The sequence below is a fragment of the Octodon degus genome, unplaced genomic scaffold, assembly GCF_000260255.1.
Source record: "Octodon degus isolate 3935 unplaced genomic scaffold, OctDeg1.0 scaffold00071, whole genome shotgun sequence".
Classification (NCBI taxonomy): domain Eukaryota; kingdom Metazoa; phylum Chordata; class Mammalia; order Rodentia; family Octodontidae; genus Octodon; species Octodon degus.
The window spans coordinates 8,996,013-9,012,208 of record NW_004524647.1 but is presented as its reverse complement, the minus strand read 5'-3'; the positions used below and the strand labels follow the sequence as shown (position 1 = coordinate 9,012,208).

General features: G+C 38.8%; 1 protein-coding gene, 1 long non-coding RNA gene and 1 pseudogene across 4 annotated transcripts in view; 1 reads left to right on the top strand and 2 right to left on the bottom strand.

Annotated features, from left to right (window-relative positions):
• Positions 1 to 1,229, top strand: part of LOC111817816 — an 8,685-nt gene extending 7,456 nt beyond the window's left edge. The window contains exon 3 of the long non-coding RNA XR_002821925.1: positions 1,154 to 1,229. This is a non-coding gene — a long non-coding RNA (uncharacterized LOC111817816). The remainder of the gene's footprint in view (positions 1 to 1,153) is intronic.
• The window catches only part of Fam208b (family with sequence similarity 208 member B), a 90,090-nt gene that overhangs the window by 49,705 nt on the left and 24,189 nt on the right, over positions 1 to 16,196 (bottom strand). The window lies entirely within an intron of this gene.
• Positions 12,540 to 12,715, bottom strand: LOC101569878 (annotated as a pseudogene).

Sequence of the window (16,196 nt, the reverse complement as noted above, 5' to 3'; positions counted from 1 at the left end):
GACAGTGCCTATCTCGCACAATCCATACCTCTCTTAAAAACAGTTGGTGCTATCTATAGGACTTCTCCAGCTGCTAATCTGTTTAGACAACTGCAAACGCTAATCTACCTCCGAAAACATCCATTCTCCATGAGACATTTGAGAGCTCATACTAACCTGCCCAGACCCTTAGCAAAAAAAACCCGAAAAGCTGATTTGGGCACTCGAGCTCAGGTTTTCACCACCATCCTAAATGATGTCCATGCTGATTGCTCTGGCGATAGCGTGCTTGTTGCTCAACATAGCCATCAGTTACATCACCTAAATGCACAAACCCTTCGGCTTATGCACAAAATAACTCACGATCAGGCCAGACAGATTGTTAAAAATTGTACCTCTTGTGCTGTAAATCTCCCTGTACCTCATCTAGGTATAAATCCTAGGGGGTTGATATCTAATGCATTGTGGCAGATGGATGTTACTCACTTGACAGAATTTTTGGTAAATTAAAATATGTCCATGTAATTGTTGATACTTATAGTGGATTTATTTATGCTTCCCTTCAAATAGGTGAGGCTACAAAGCATGTTATTGCTCACATGCTGCCTGCCTTCTCAGTTTTGGGGTGCCCCCAGCAACTAAAAACTGATAACGGTCCAGGTTACACCAGTGTTGCTTTTGCTTAATTTTGTAAGACACTCAATATTCTTCACACTACAGGTATACCATATAATCCCCAAGGACAAGATACTGTTAAAAGAGCACACCTCTCATTAAAGCTCACCATTAACAAAATAAAAGGGGTAGATTGGTATCCTACTCAAGGGTCCCCCAGAAATATAGTATCCCATGCACTCTTCACTCTCAATTTTTTGATCCTGGATGCTAATGGTCGTTCTGCAGCACCTCGCTTTTGGCATACTCAAACACAGACTCAATTCGCCTCGGTCATGTGGCGAGACCCCCTGACTGGCACTTGGAACGGTCCTGATCCGGTTCTTATATGGGGACAAGGATCAGTGTGCATTTATTCTTAACATGCAAAATCTGCAAGATGGCTGCCAGAACGTTTGGTTAAACAAATTGACCAGACCCAATGCACAAAAAATAATCTCATAAATAATTCCAGGGACGAAGGCGTGCCCTGAGAAAATTTTCTTATTTTTACTTACAGAATATGGAGGTCCAGATCCTGTTGTTGGGAATACTGCAGACCTGGCCATGGGTCCTCGAAGGTGGCTTCCAAGAGGTAAACCCTCAAGAACTATTAAGAATATTACACGGCCCTCCATGCGAATGCAGAGGAGGTACTCTTAAGGTTAAACCCACCACCTTTACTCAAAGCACTGATTGTGGCAATAAAATAGCCTTTCTTACGCTTTCACCCCGATTGGGAGGAGGCCATTCCCAGAGTTGGGAATGCTATAATAAACCTCATATAATACCAAATATTAATGGCAGACCAGGGCCTTGCCCTAAAAAATGCAGCTCCTTCCAAGCTGAGATACATATCTCATGTTATGACTCCCTACAAGAATGCACAGCCATCGATGGACAAACTTATTTTACGGCCATCCTTCAGAGGACTTACCGTGGTACCATAAGAGGTGACTGGACCAACACCCCCACGGTGCTTGGTAAACCTAAGTATGCCCAGGCTTCATGCTCCAGCACCCCTGGAGAGTCGATCTGCTGGAACAAGGTTCCCCCAATACATGTTTCAGATGGCGGTGGACCCCAAGAGTTACAAGTCCAAAAACACCTAGAACAAATTATGGAACAAATGTTCCCTAAGATAAATTATCATCCCCTAGCACTCCCCAAGTCACGAGGAGTAGATTTAGATACTCAAACCTTAGATATTCTAAAAGCCACACACAAAGCCCTTAATGCTTCCAACCCAAGCTTAGCCCAAAATTGTTGGCTATGCATGACCCTAGGCACTCCTGTGCCCCTTGCTCTCCCTTCTAATCTCATCTCACAAGACATCATAAACCCCCAAAACACAAACTGTAGTGTTAGCCTCCCTTTTAGAGTCCAGCCTGTAACCTTCAAAAAGTCTTTTTGTATTCAAGGAAGCTTTCACAATGATATCTTCACTGTTGATGTTGGGTTTGTTACCTTCACTAGTTGTAGTCAAATACTTAACTACAGTAGCCCTATTTGCCCCAAAGAAGGACATGTGTTTGTATGTGGAGGAAGCTTGGCTTTTACATACCTACCTACCAACTGGACAAGACTATGTGTCATGGCAATCATACTCCCTGATATAGATGTCATCTCTGGCAATGATCCTGTACCCCTTCCCAGTCTAGAGTATATTGCAGGACGCACAAAAAGGGCAGTCCAATTCATCCCCTTACTAGTGGGGCTGGGAGTTACAGTGGCCATGGGGACAGGTTCAGCAGGGTTGGGGGTAGCAATACATTCTTATACTAAATTGTCTAACCAGCTGATTGATGATGTTCGAGCATTATCTGGTATTATCCAAGATATCCAAGACCAGATAGATTCGCTAGCAGAAGTGGTCTTGCAAAATAGAAGAGGCTTGGGCCTTCTGACAGCAGAGCATGGGAAAATATGTCTTGCTTTACAGGAAAGGTGTTGTTTTTATGTTAATAAATCAGGCATAGTTCAAGACAAAATCCGAGAGCTTCAGGATCAACTACTCAAGCGGAGACAAAAACTTGCGGACGACCCCTTCTCCTCATTGTGGGGAGGGATGTTCACCTATCTTGTGCCCCTGTTGGGACCCCTCTTCTCGCTCCTACTGTTGCTCATGATAGGACCTTACATTTTTCAAAAGCTTAAAGCATTCATCAGCTCACATTTAGATGCCTTTGCTGCAAAGTCCATTCAGATACATTATCATCAGCTGAAAATGGCAGTTCAACAAGAGTATCGTGAGAAGGTTCCCTCAAATAGACCTTGTAATAATGTGGCCTAATCTGATATAGGTCCCCGTGGTGAGATGGACAAGTAGTCAATAATGGGCAACTAGGACCCACATGCAGTGCCGCCGACCACCTAAGACAGAAACAGGGCCTACTGCCGCCCTGCGATCCCAAGACGGGTAAGGTCTGGTCGATCTCATGTAAAGGAGTCCTTGACCCAAGCCAGGCACTGTCCCCGCAAGGTACTGTCAATTTCCTGCTTGATGTATTTGATAAAAAGGAGGGATATGTGGGGGGCGATAGAAGGCTCCTGTTATATTTTCCCTTATTTGGGCAAAAAGTGCTACAGCACCAATTTCCACTTGCCTCGACATCTTCCTGTGGTCCTGGACCTCTACTACCAATCCACAACTAGTCCCACCCAACTACTTCCACTATACGGCTATTTAGACCCTGTTCACTTCCTCAATAAACGAGACTTGATCAGAAAGCCTGTCTTGTCTCCGTCTCTTGTGTCTCTCACCCTGTCTTTTTCATCCCCGTTTCTCCTCCAGGTCATTACCCCACGTCTTGACTCGCGGGCCGAGTCAAGGGAGGGATGTTGGGAATTGAACCCAGGGCCTTCCATATGCTAGGTAAATCATGCTCTCCCACTGAGTCATAACCTTATCTTATAAGAAAATTATGTCTTTAAGAGAAATATTATGAGATAACAATGTGCAATATATTGATTGTTGAAACTGTCCTACTGATCAGTTTTGAGATTGTTTCACTGCTATTTGTTTCTCAATACAATTAATAAAAAAAAGAAATATTATGTGGTCACCAACTTTTATGATATACTCACTGAGTTGTTATTTATTGACTACAACAGAAAAGATGAAAAAAATCTAAACTTTCGAAAGATGAGTTTCCAAACTGAAGCACTCAATTGCAAATTATGCCAGAACCCACTAAGCCAGCAGGGAACAAGTATGCAGTAAAATGTTTCACATAGCAGTTGGCCTTAATCATTGAATAGTCAATCGTATTTCCCACTTAGTACTTTACATTCCAAGGTTAATAGTTACCATATGAATATAATTCAGTGAGTGATTTAAAAAGCTGATTGAATAATATGGTGATATAAGGCAATAGTAAAAAGCCAAAGAATACAAATAACACTCTACTAATAACCATAACCTCTATGTTCTGTCAAACATCTTATGGTGCCAAGTGTGGTTTGCTTTTATGAAATAAAATTAGGAAGACTGAAGCACACAGGCAAAAATAAAACAGCAATTTCCAACTAGGTAGGAGGATACACTAGCAAGAAACCATGACAGTGCGATCCAATACAAGTAAAGAACCAAAAGCTTATCGCCTGCATCAACAGGCCATTCTGTTGTGGAACTATCACAGGGTAGAAAAATGAACATTAAGAATGAAGATTAACTGTTCTGCCCCCACACCCAGGGCCCGCTGAGCAGGCAGTTGAGACTGGGCATGGTGGTGCGAGCCTCTAATCCCAGCTCTTGGGAGGCTGTAAACAGGCAATCACTACAAGTCTGATCTAGCAGTGAGACCATGAACACCCTGTAGACCCTTCAATAACATACCAAAAAAAAAAAAAGAATGAAGATTAAGCAAGGACTGTACATCAAAGCAGTGTTAAAATCTAATTCTTGAAGGAAAAACTTTGAAATATAGAATTCACACTCAAGGCACCCACCCTCAAAAAACTCAAGAAAAAATTGTTTATGGGTTTGTAACAAAAGAACTTAAGATAGCAAAAGAGCAGTTAGGTATGATGGTGCATTCCTGTAAGCCCAGCATTAGGAAGGCAGAGGCAGGAGGATCACTGCAAACTCAAGGCCAGCCTGTACTACATAATGAGTTTAGGAAAGCCTGATCTACATAGTGAGACCCTGTCTCAGAAACAAAAACAAAAAGAAAATCAAAAAGCAGAAAAAGTAAGAAAACTAAACCAAAAATAACAAAGCAAAATAAAACCACAGAAATGACCCCCAAAAGCATAGCACACTAGTCTCTAAAATCAGTTTCCCTACTATTTGTGTAAGAACTCTATACTGTGCTACTTAGAACATTTAAAAATTTGTAAGATCAGTACTGGATGTTACATAATGCTGTGAATAATGTCTAGATATCTTTAAGATTAAGAAAAATAAAACACAATTCAAATCAGACAATGTATTTCGCTTTCAAAAATCACCTTTTATGACCATAATCATATTTTATAAGCACTATTTGTATTCTGTAATTTTATGTTTAAAAAGTGGTTCTGCTAGTCAAGGGACAGAAAACGACCTCAGTGAATACCTGGTTTTATTTTGAAATCTCTTAAGTATGTTCATTATATGAATAAAAGTTTTGCCTTCTCTGAGGTTGAATAGGTGCCACAGACAAGCACAGGATCTACAAAGAACATTTTAGGCAGTTAACCTTCAGTTTTTAAAAGGAAATAACATAAAAGTACATCTGGCTTAACCTTCCTTAAAAAGTATAACCATATTTCCTATGACACCATGGTCTTAGATAAAGACAGTCTGAGTAGAAAGATAAACACCTATAAAAGTACAAAATACGGATTAATTTATACTTAAAAAAAACTACACAGCAATCTTTTAAAACACAATATGCAGGGGCTGGAGAGATGGCTAGGTGGTCTAAAGCACCTACTTGGAGCAAGCTTGGCAAAGCACAGAGACCACGGTTCGATCCCCCAGCACCACATGCCAGCCAGCCCGCCCCCCTGGTGGGCTGAGCTGGCCACACACACACATAAATAAATAAATAATTTTAAAAAAAAAAACAATATGCAGTCCAAATAAATGCATCTAAAAGTCAAGTTTGATATTGATTACCTTTTAAAGAATCACCATTTGTGATATTCTAAAGTTGTGGAAGCTTTAAAGTTAATCTGTTCGACAAGTAATTTTCTAGTTGAGTATTATAACTAAATGTAATAAAAAGTAATTCATTCTTAGAAAAACCCTAAATACAACTTCACATTTTGTATTTGCACACTATTCAGCCTATGATAATCTTGATTCTCAAATTATTATTTCTTTGCAAAAAAAAAAGCAAACATTTTATTCAATAATATGCACTGCAAGTTTACTACAGGGCAGATTCTGTGCTAGACAGCAGCGAACTAAAATACAACATGGTCACTGCTTTCAACAAGTTTACTTTGCTAGACTGTAAATTCTACCAAGATGGGATATACATGACTTGACACTGTAGCCACATAATAGACCAAAATATAGTAGGTACTTAAACATTTATCAAGCATATGTTGTATTTGAGGGTACAGAGGTGGAAGAAAAGTATTAAATTCAATAACGTAGTATGTATAAAGAACTATCTGGGCAGTTTTTTTTTCAGAGAAAGAGAGAGGAGAGAGGGTGAGGACAGAGAGAGGGGAGAGAGAAGAGAGGAGAGAGAGAAGAGAGGAGAGGAGAGGGGAGAGAGAGAGAGACAGAGACAGAGGGAGACAGAGGGAGACAGACAGAGAGCAAGCAAGCGAGAGAGAGAGCGCATGCTGGGGAGACGGCTCAGTAGAATAAGTGCTTGCCTGGCAAGCACGAGGGCCTGAGTTCAATCCCCAGTTCCGCAAAAAAAAAAAAAAAAAAAAAAAAAAAAAAACAAGGGAGAGAGAGAGATCATGAATTATTTGGTACATAAAGATGGCGGGGGCCTGGCCCTAGCTCAGGCCTTTAAGTGGCTGCTTCCACAAAGCTGTCAGCCTCAGGTTGCTGGAGTTCGAACCTTACAACTCTCCCGCTGGCCAAAAGTGCCCTGAAGGCATTCGAGGAACAAAAAAAAAAAAAAAGATGGCTACAGGAAAGAAAGTGGTAAAGGCTAACGTTGAAAAATAAAGGTTGGTAAACAAGTAAAGATCCTTCTATTACTTGCCACAAAATTTGTTCTGTAGGCAACAGAGAATCATCAAAGGTTTTAAGCTGTAGATTGTCCATTAGAGTGAATATATTAGAAGCAAAAAGACCAATCTGAAAACTATTTATAATAACTGAACAGAGGAGAATCCTAACAAGGTAACAGCAGTGAAAATAAGACTGAATGCCTTCAACTGAGGTATCTCTTTTGAGATTTAAAAGACAACCACTGAGAAAGCTTTGATACAGGGAGAAAGAGCAATAAACCTGTGACCAGAAGCTTGGGTTCCACTTATACACAGTCTAGTTCATAGCCCAATGGTGACAGGATTGGCAAAGAAGAACATACTTTTTAAAGTAATCACACTATATTAAGTATTACTATCATACACAGAACTAGTTAGTTCTGTACATGCCACAAATTACAAGATATATAGAGGCAATATTATTCTATTAAAACTCCAGGGCTGCAGAAATAGCTCAACAGTTTAAGCACCTGCCTAGGCAAGTGCAAGGACCTGGGTTTGATCCCTAATACCACATGCTGTGCTGGCCCCATGCCCTGCCAGCCAACAAAACTGGACATGGTGGTACATACCGGTAGTCCCAGCACTTGGGAGGCTGAAACAGGAGGATCACTAAGAGTCTGAGCTGCAAGGCTGGCCAAACAGCTCAGTGGATTAAAGCACCTGCTTAGGCAGAGCACAGGGGTCAGGGTTTGATCCCCAGCCTTCTGTGTCAGCCCCGTCCCTGGGGCATGCTGAGACAGCAACTGAGATTGGGCATGGTGGCACATGCCTCTAATCCCAACTCTTGGCAGTTTGAACACAGGCAGAACACTAAGTCCAATCTATGTAGTGAGACCTTGTAGCCCTGTACTAAAATTAAAAAAAAGAAGAGTCCAAGCTGCATAGTGAGACCCTGTACAAAATACATTAGTATATGTGCTGCCGAAGCGAGCACACAAAATACATTTAAAAAAAAAAAAAAAACCCCAAAGCTCCAGAATGTATGTTTATGAAAGATGTGCCTTTGTCAGGATGAATCCAGCTTTTACTTTTATCACTTACTGAAGTGAGCCACTCCAACATCAGCAATAAAATCATGATCACAGCAATGCACAAAAATGTCCTTTTGATTTTTTTTTAAATTTGTGTGTGTGTGTGTGTGTGTGTGTGTGGCCAGCTCAGCCCACCAGGGGGCAGGGCTGGCTGGCATGTGGTGCTGGGGTATTGAACCGCGGCCCCTGTGCCTTGCTTAGCTTAGCTTGTTCTAAGTAGGTGCTTTAGACCACTGAGCCATCTCACCAGCCCCTGTTTTTTTTTTTTTTGAGACAGGATCTCACTATTCAGTTCAGGTTGGCCTTGAACTCACTTTGTAACACAGGCTGGCTTCAAACTCACAATTTCTTCCTGTCTCAGCCTTCTGAGTGCTGGGATTAATGGTGTGCATCACCATGCCTGGCTTGAAAATGTCTATATTTTTTGAGATGTAAACTGAGGTGTTTAAATATAATTTACTTTCAGATTCTTTTTTATTTTCCATAATTTTATTGAGAAACAAATAGCAATGAAACAGTTTCAAATCAAGTTGGTAGGACAGTTTCAATAATTAACACATTACATACATTCTTCCTAGTGGTTAATTGCTGTACAGTGGTTAAAATGCAGACATGATATCCTATTTACAAACACCATTAGAACAAATCGCTCTATTCATTAAGAGAATGTAACTATGTATCTATCCTAACCACTTTAAATACACAGATACAAAATGGAAATTCATCTGTATCCCCTTTTTTTGTTAAGTTCCATTATTTGAATACTATAGGTGTGTAAACTCAGCAAAATATTCTAAATACTTTCAGATTCTTCAGAAAAAATAGTGCAAAGTATCATCTATTAAACTTAGGTATTAGGTATATTGATGTTCTATTTTTACTATGTGTCTGAATTTTCACAGTAAATACAGTGGAGTGAAAAGCAACAGAAGAAAAAGGTTTCATGGAATATTTTTGGAGGTGTAATTGATCACTCTTATAATGACCTCTAGAAAAATGTGAGTTGAACATTAAAGTTTTTATTTTAAAAATAAATAATTTTGGGGGGGCCTGGCTCTAGCTCAGTCCTTTAAGTGGCTGCTTCCGCAAAGCTGTCAGCCTCACGTTGCTGGAGTTCGAACTTCACAACTCTCCCGCTGGCCAAAAATGCCCTGAAGGCATTCGAGGAACCAAAAAAAAAAAAAAAATTTTTTTTTTAAATTAGGTGTGGTGGGGCACACTTGTAATCCCAGCACTCTGGGAGGATGAAGCAGGAGAATCACAAATTTAAACTTAACCTGGGTAACTTACCAAGAACCTATTTCTAAATATTGTGTGTGTATATATGTGCACGCACGTGTGTGCACACATGTGGTGGAGTTCATTGAGAACGTAACTGTTGATTCAAAAGCTAGGTCTTCAGAAAAAGAAAAAAATACAACAACAAAAAAGTTTTTATTTTTTGTTTTGCATAGTTACCTCATGACCTGGTGGTTTCACTGCTAATTAACACCTAAGAGAATTGTAATGCCCACACAAAAACTAACACATGAAAGTTCATAGCAGCACTAATAGTCAAAACATGGAAACAACTGAAATGTCCATCAAATGATAAATACATAAGGAAAATGCAAAATAACTATATAATATTGTTTCAACTACAAAAGGAATGAAACAGATACATGTTAAAACATGAACATACACAAAATAAAGGAAGTCCTTTACCATAGACAAATAGTGTGTAATTTCCACTCCATAAATTTACAGAAGAGGAAATCTACAGAGGCAAAAAGCCTAATGGTTTGCCTAGAGCTAATGATAGTAGAAAATGGGAAGTCACTATTTTTTTTTGGAAGTCACTATTAATTGATATGGGATCTCTTTTTTGGGTTGATGAATATGGTCTAAAATTGATTATGGTGATAACTGCAGAATTCTGAGAATACACTAAACAAAAAAGGACCAGAAAGAAAGAAAGAAAGAAAGAAAGAAAGAAAGAAAGAAAGAAAGAAAGAAAGAGAAAGAAAGAAAAGAAAGAAGCTAAACAAACCCCTGCGATGTACCATTTAAAGTACGTGTAGTCTGAAGAATATGAGCCAGCGGCATAAGTGCATGCCTGGCAAGTGCAAGGTCCTGAGTTTGATTCCTGATGTTAAAACAAAACAAAAAAGAGCTAGTCTAATTCTATGGAATGTGAATTGTATCTCAGAAAATGTGTTTGTTTGCTTGTTTATTACTTATTTATACTGGGAACCAAACTCAGGACATTGTGGTTACCAGACAGGCCCTGTGCCACTGAGTTATCTCCCTGGCCCCTGTGAATTATATTTTAATCAAAATATTTTTTAAAAAGTTAGCTGGAAGGGGCTGGGGAGATAGCTTAGAGGGCTAAGCGACAGCCTGACAAGCCTAAGGACCCAAGTTCAATCCCTTGTGTTGCATGCTGTGCTGGCCCCAGGGCCTTGGGCACACCATGCCAGTGCTGGTGAGGCTGAGACAGGAGGATCACTACAAGTCTGAGCTGTGTACTGAGACCCTGTACCAAAAAAATTAAAAAAAAAAAAGTCAGCAGGAATCTAGCCACGAAGTCCAATATACCTTGTCAGTCAAGATTTTGTAATATTTAATATCCGGCAATGTTAAACACCCCCTTCTTTGAGTAGTGCTAGAACTGACCTAGGGCCTTAAACACATTAGTCAAGCACTTTACCACTGAGCTGTATCACTAGCCCTTTTTAAAAAACTTTTGAAAAAAAAGGTCTAAGTTGTCCAGGCAGGCCTGAAATTCATAGCTCCTGCCTCCGCCTCCCAAGTAACTAAGCATGTACCACTTGCTCAGCTAAACATTCCACTTCTTGAGATGCTTCTGCCTTTGTGTGGAACTTTACTCCCCAATTCTCCATCCAATAATCTACTCTTGCTTCTTCTTCCTTCCATATGCCCATAATTTCCCTATACCTTGGTCCCATTAATAATCCAAGAGTGGTTCTTGGCCACTTTCTCCCTCAGGCACACCAAGCCAAACACCAAAACCAGGTATGGTGGCACAAGCCTGTAATCCCAGTGCTGGAGGATCACTACAAGTGATCTTAGTGCTCTTAGTGTAAGCCCATAGTACATCTTAGCTGGATTTAGATAAAGTTAAAAGATTACATTTTCTTTTTTTTTTCCCCCAGAACTGGGGATTGAACTCATGCCCTTACACTTGCCAGGGAAGCGTTTATTTCACTGAGCCATGTCCCTGACCCAAAAGATTACATTTTCTAGCATTATGATATAATCCTATCATAAGTACTAATTATTCTTTAAGCAGACCTGCCCTTGTTTTTTTTTTTTTTTTTTTAAACAGAGTCTCAATATGCAGTTAGCAATAATGTGCTGTAGTGGCTTAAACTAGTTCCCCAGTCTCACTTTCCTGACTACTTTCACCATCTGCAGGCTATTTCAGAAAAATGAATGAGAAGCTCATTATTTCTTAATTTTAACTAATTAAAAAGAAGAACTATTCATTTATTGAGTCCATTTACTAGGCAAAAGTTCCTGGGCTAGGCCCTTTACAAAGTCTCAATACTTTATTAGTCTATTTTACAAATGAGAAGGCTTAACACCAAAAATCTAGTGTTAATCTGTTCTTACCCCTCTTAACTCACCAGTGTTCTGCTTTTTTCCTTGTCCTTCTTCCATTAATATCACTAAAGTATACAGCTGAAACCTCTCTTACTCCTAACATTCCATAGTTGCTAAGTTTATCAGTTCTATTTTGTGTTCTTATTGTCATTCTGACAGTTTAGAAGAGATGCTCATGACAGTACTAATGTCTAGGCACTAAAAAGCGTTTTAAGTTTCAGATAAAACCTCATCCACAAATATGTTTAAAGTAGTGACTCAAGATTAGGATATATTTGACATTAATGAGATGGGCTTTTAACACAGGTATCTTATAAAATTAACTAAATCTCATTTCATCTTGTAAAAGAAGGTGGTTGTTGTTTTTTTCCCTAACAGACTTACCTTTGGTTGGATTATACAGTGATGAGAGTATTGCTGCCAACACAGTCTGTTGACATGACAATGCTAGCTTTATAGAAAAGATACATTTTTTACTATAAGTTTTGAGAGAGGCCATGACACGAAAGAGCAGTATATTGTTTATAAGCTGTAAAATACAAAATCTCTTCATTACATGTTCGTGGTAAAAAGTTTAAGTTTATAAACAGCAACTGTATTTCAATTAATGGCTCAGGGGGCCCACCCATTAGCTCAGTTGTTTAAGTGCCTGCTTAAAAACGCAGTGACGCTCAATTTCCACTGGTTCGAACCCAGATACTCCAGCCAAACCAGAAATGCCCTGAGGGAATGTTCAGGCCTCCAAAAAAAAAAAAAAAAAAAAAAAAAAAAAAAAAAAAATCAATTAATGGCTCAATGTTTTCTATAAAATCACACCATTTCTGTCAACAAAAATGTTACCAACATACCACTAAATAAGGGTACCCTTAAAAGTATCTTTTCTAGTTACAGCTTTATGATCATTAAAATTGCTCTTAGTGTAAGCTCATAGCACATCTTAGCTGGATTTAGATAAAGTTAAATGGAGATTACATTTTCTAGCATTATGATATAATCTTTTTTAAATATCTTTTAAATTTTTTATTTTATGTACAAAGAGTTTGCATGGTCTCTTTCATTGAGCATCTGTATGGCCTGGATAATTCAATGAAGGAATATCACTTAGTCCAACTTGATGAAGCCGATGTCCTTCTCATACTGACGGAAACATTGGCAGCACATGTTCAGCCCATATTTCCAGATCAGACCGTATTGGTTCAAGCAGATGCGGCAAGAGCGGCAGCCCTGGCCCAATTTCCTCGGGTGGCTCCAGTAGAGTTGCTGGTGGCCCATGTTGCTTCCAGAGGTACAAGGAGGCAAAAGGCATTATGACATAATCCTATCATAAGTACTAATTATTCTTTAAGCACACCTGCCCTTGCTTTTTGTTTTTTAAACAGAGTCTTGATATGCCGTTCAGGCTGGCCTTGAGCACACTTTGTAGCCCAGATTGTTCTTGAACTTGCAACAATCCTCCTGCCTCATCCTCTGGAGTGCTGAGATTACAGGCATGCACCACCACACCAGGTGCCCTTTATCTTTATAAACCATCAGCCCACTGTAAGTATTACTTCTGAATTACTTTAGGTTTTGAAGATACTAGATCCCTACTATTTAAATTTTATCTTGAAAGCCTTATCCATCTTTGGAAACAAACCCTGTCTATATGTAATAGTTTTCTTCAACGACTTAGGTACAGGAATTAATGTGAATGCTCCATCTTCAAAGACAGGCATGAAACAATTAAAATTGAATGTTGAAAGTTTTCATTTTATCCTTAAAACCATGTGATTTAAACTTGAAAACTTGTCTACAGAGACAAAGTATCTATGTAAACAATAAACCTTAATGGAAAAATGCCAGGTCCCTCCTATTCAAAAGAAAGCTATACTAATGTAAATCTCACCACAAATTTACAAATATACCTGAGATGAAACTAAAGAGAAACTATGTAAGTTGTAAAATCACATGTCTTTTTGTACAGTCACAGATACTAATTTTCTACAACCTAATTTGCTTACCTGACTCTCACTTTCAAACAGAAGGAACTTTTAAATTCTTCTGGAGTATAGTTACTTGCATGTTTTTGTTGATAAAACTTTTATACTTTAGAGAGAATAACCAAATTCTTAGACATAATATTTTCTCTTGCAAGTTAACTCCTTAACTGTAACTTTGGACTACTGCTAACACACTAAATTGAATGCACTGCTTTTTAATTCTCTAGATCATATTACATTCTTAATGACCACAACAAAAGATCTTTGATTTCATTTAAAAAATAATAGCTATGAAGTGTTAAACTTATATACTACCAGGGATCGAATTCAAGGCCTTGTGCTTGCCAGACAGGCACTTATGCTACTGAGCTATTTCCCTTTTAAAATTAAAATAAAACTCTCAGACACAGTATATACCAAGTACCTCATTTCATTTAAGAAAATGTCATTTTTTCACAAAAGTCACTCAACTATACTGAAAATGAAGCTCCAATGCAGAATACAAAGTAAAAGTTACAGAAAACTAAAAGTGCCCTCTGGAAGAAAGAATCTGCTCAAGGATACTATCTCAAAAACTAAAATACAAACAAACATCACTGTTTCAGAAAACTCAAAAATGGGGTTAAGAAGGGCACAATAAGTATTACTCATCGGGTCACCTGTCCCTTTTCTATAAGAAATTAATGTTGTTACTGGCCACCACTGTGTCTGTATCATCTTTATTCTTTTTTTTTTTTTTTTTTGCAGAACTTGGCATTGAACTCAGGCCCTTGCGCTTGCCAGGCAAGCTCTTATTCTGCTGAGCTATATCCCCGGCCCCTGTCCGTACCATCTTAATGAATTTTAGATGATTCCTCACCTGAAGAAAATAACCTTAAATAAATTACAACTGAGGGGCTGGTGAGATGGCTCAGTGGTCTAAAGCACCTACTTAAAACAAGCTTAGCAAAGCACAGGGACCGCGGTTCAACCCCCCAGCACCACACGCCAGCCAGCCCCGCCCCCTGGTGGGCTGAGCTGGCCACACACACACGCACACACACAATAAATAAATAAATAAATAAATAAAAATAAAAATAAATTACAACTGAGAATTACTTTTAACATGGGAGCTAATGTTTGCCCTGCCATGTTCCACATACATGTTGTTTTAAAACTGAACAGTATCCAGCCCAAGCCCAGGCCCAGCGAGTGTATGGGAGAGCCTATGGCTCTCCTGTGCCCATGGGACCTCTCCAAACCAAACCCAGCCACGCCGTGGACTCAAAGTTTAACATATCAATACATGGCAGAAAATACCTGTTCCATGTTATGTCTAAGATGTTTGATATTCAGACAGATATCGAGGTTAAGCTCAACTGCCTAGGTTGTAGAGTAATAACAATAAGCTTCTCTTCTGGAGGGTTAACAATCTAAGTTTGCAGACCAAAAATCAGAGAAAAAGGAGGGCTGTAAGGACAGCCAACATTTTGGCCATAGCCTTTCAAGGTCAGTGAGGACTCAGGACATAGGAGAACCTGTACTGTAACATCATGTAACTCATCTGTGTTCCAAATTTTCTGATCAAGGAGAGGAAAGTGATGGATGATGTGGAGTGTGCCTAAGGATAGTCACATGGAGAGAAAACATTCTCTCAAGCTTTCACAGAGAGCAAACTGGTCAAGCAATGGCCGTGACTTGTCCACATGGCTGACACTGACAAAGGATCTACAAAGTACAGTACAGGGTTTCAGGATAAATCCTGAGGGGATTTGACTGAACATCAGTAACAAAAGTTGCATTTCTTGTTATATAGGTCCTGCTTTATCTTGGGTCTTAACCATCTAGCAGAGAGGTACAAAAATGAAGTATAAAAAGTAAAGCCATATTAATATGCTGAGCTGTAAAAGGCTCAAGTCAACAACTTCGGACATTGCCAGTCTTATGGAAAACCCCCTACTATTATGGATTACTGAACTATATTGGAATATTTTGTTGAATTCATGCGTCTATAATATTTAAATGACAAGGGAATACCCTTTTCTGACAAACTAAAAAGGGCATACAAATGAAGAACCATTTTGTATCTGTATATTCAAAAGTTAACAACAGATATATAGCTACATTCTCTCAACTCAATGAATAGAAAGATTTGTTCTAATAGTGTTTGTAAACAGGATATCATGTCTGCATCTTGTACAATAACCATTAAGACAAAATGCAATGTATTAATTATTGAAATTGTCCTACTAATCAGATTTGAAACAGTCTCATTGCTGTTTTTTCTCAATAAAATTGACAAAAACAAAACAAAACAAAACTGAACAGTATGCAACAAACAAGAAAAATCACTCTACCTCTGTGTTATCACACCAGCCAAGGGGAGTCTACTGAGCTTTAAGTCATCTGGGTTGTACTATAAATTTTTTATTTTATAAAATAAAACCATATTATATATTTTTAAAGTATTTTTTAAAAACCATACCCATATGCTATTTCCAGAGATTGGGGTTTTCTCTGAGGACAGCCTGGGCTACACAGTGAGACTGTTTCAAAAACAAAAAATAAGCAAAACAAAAGTGTTGTTTAAAAACAAAAACAAACAAACAAAAAAAAGGTATGATGGTACATGTCTGCAGTCTTAGGTAGTTGGGAGTCTGAAGCAAGAATAATACTTGAGGGGCCGGGGAGATGGCTCAGTAGACTAAGCACTTGCCTGGCAAGTGCAAGGGCCTGAGTACAATTCCTGGTTTTGCCAAAAAAAAAAAAAAAAAAAAAAAAAGAATACTTGAGTTTGGTG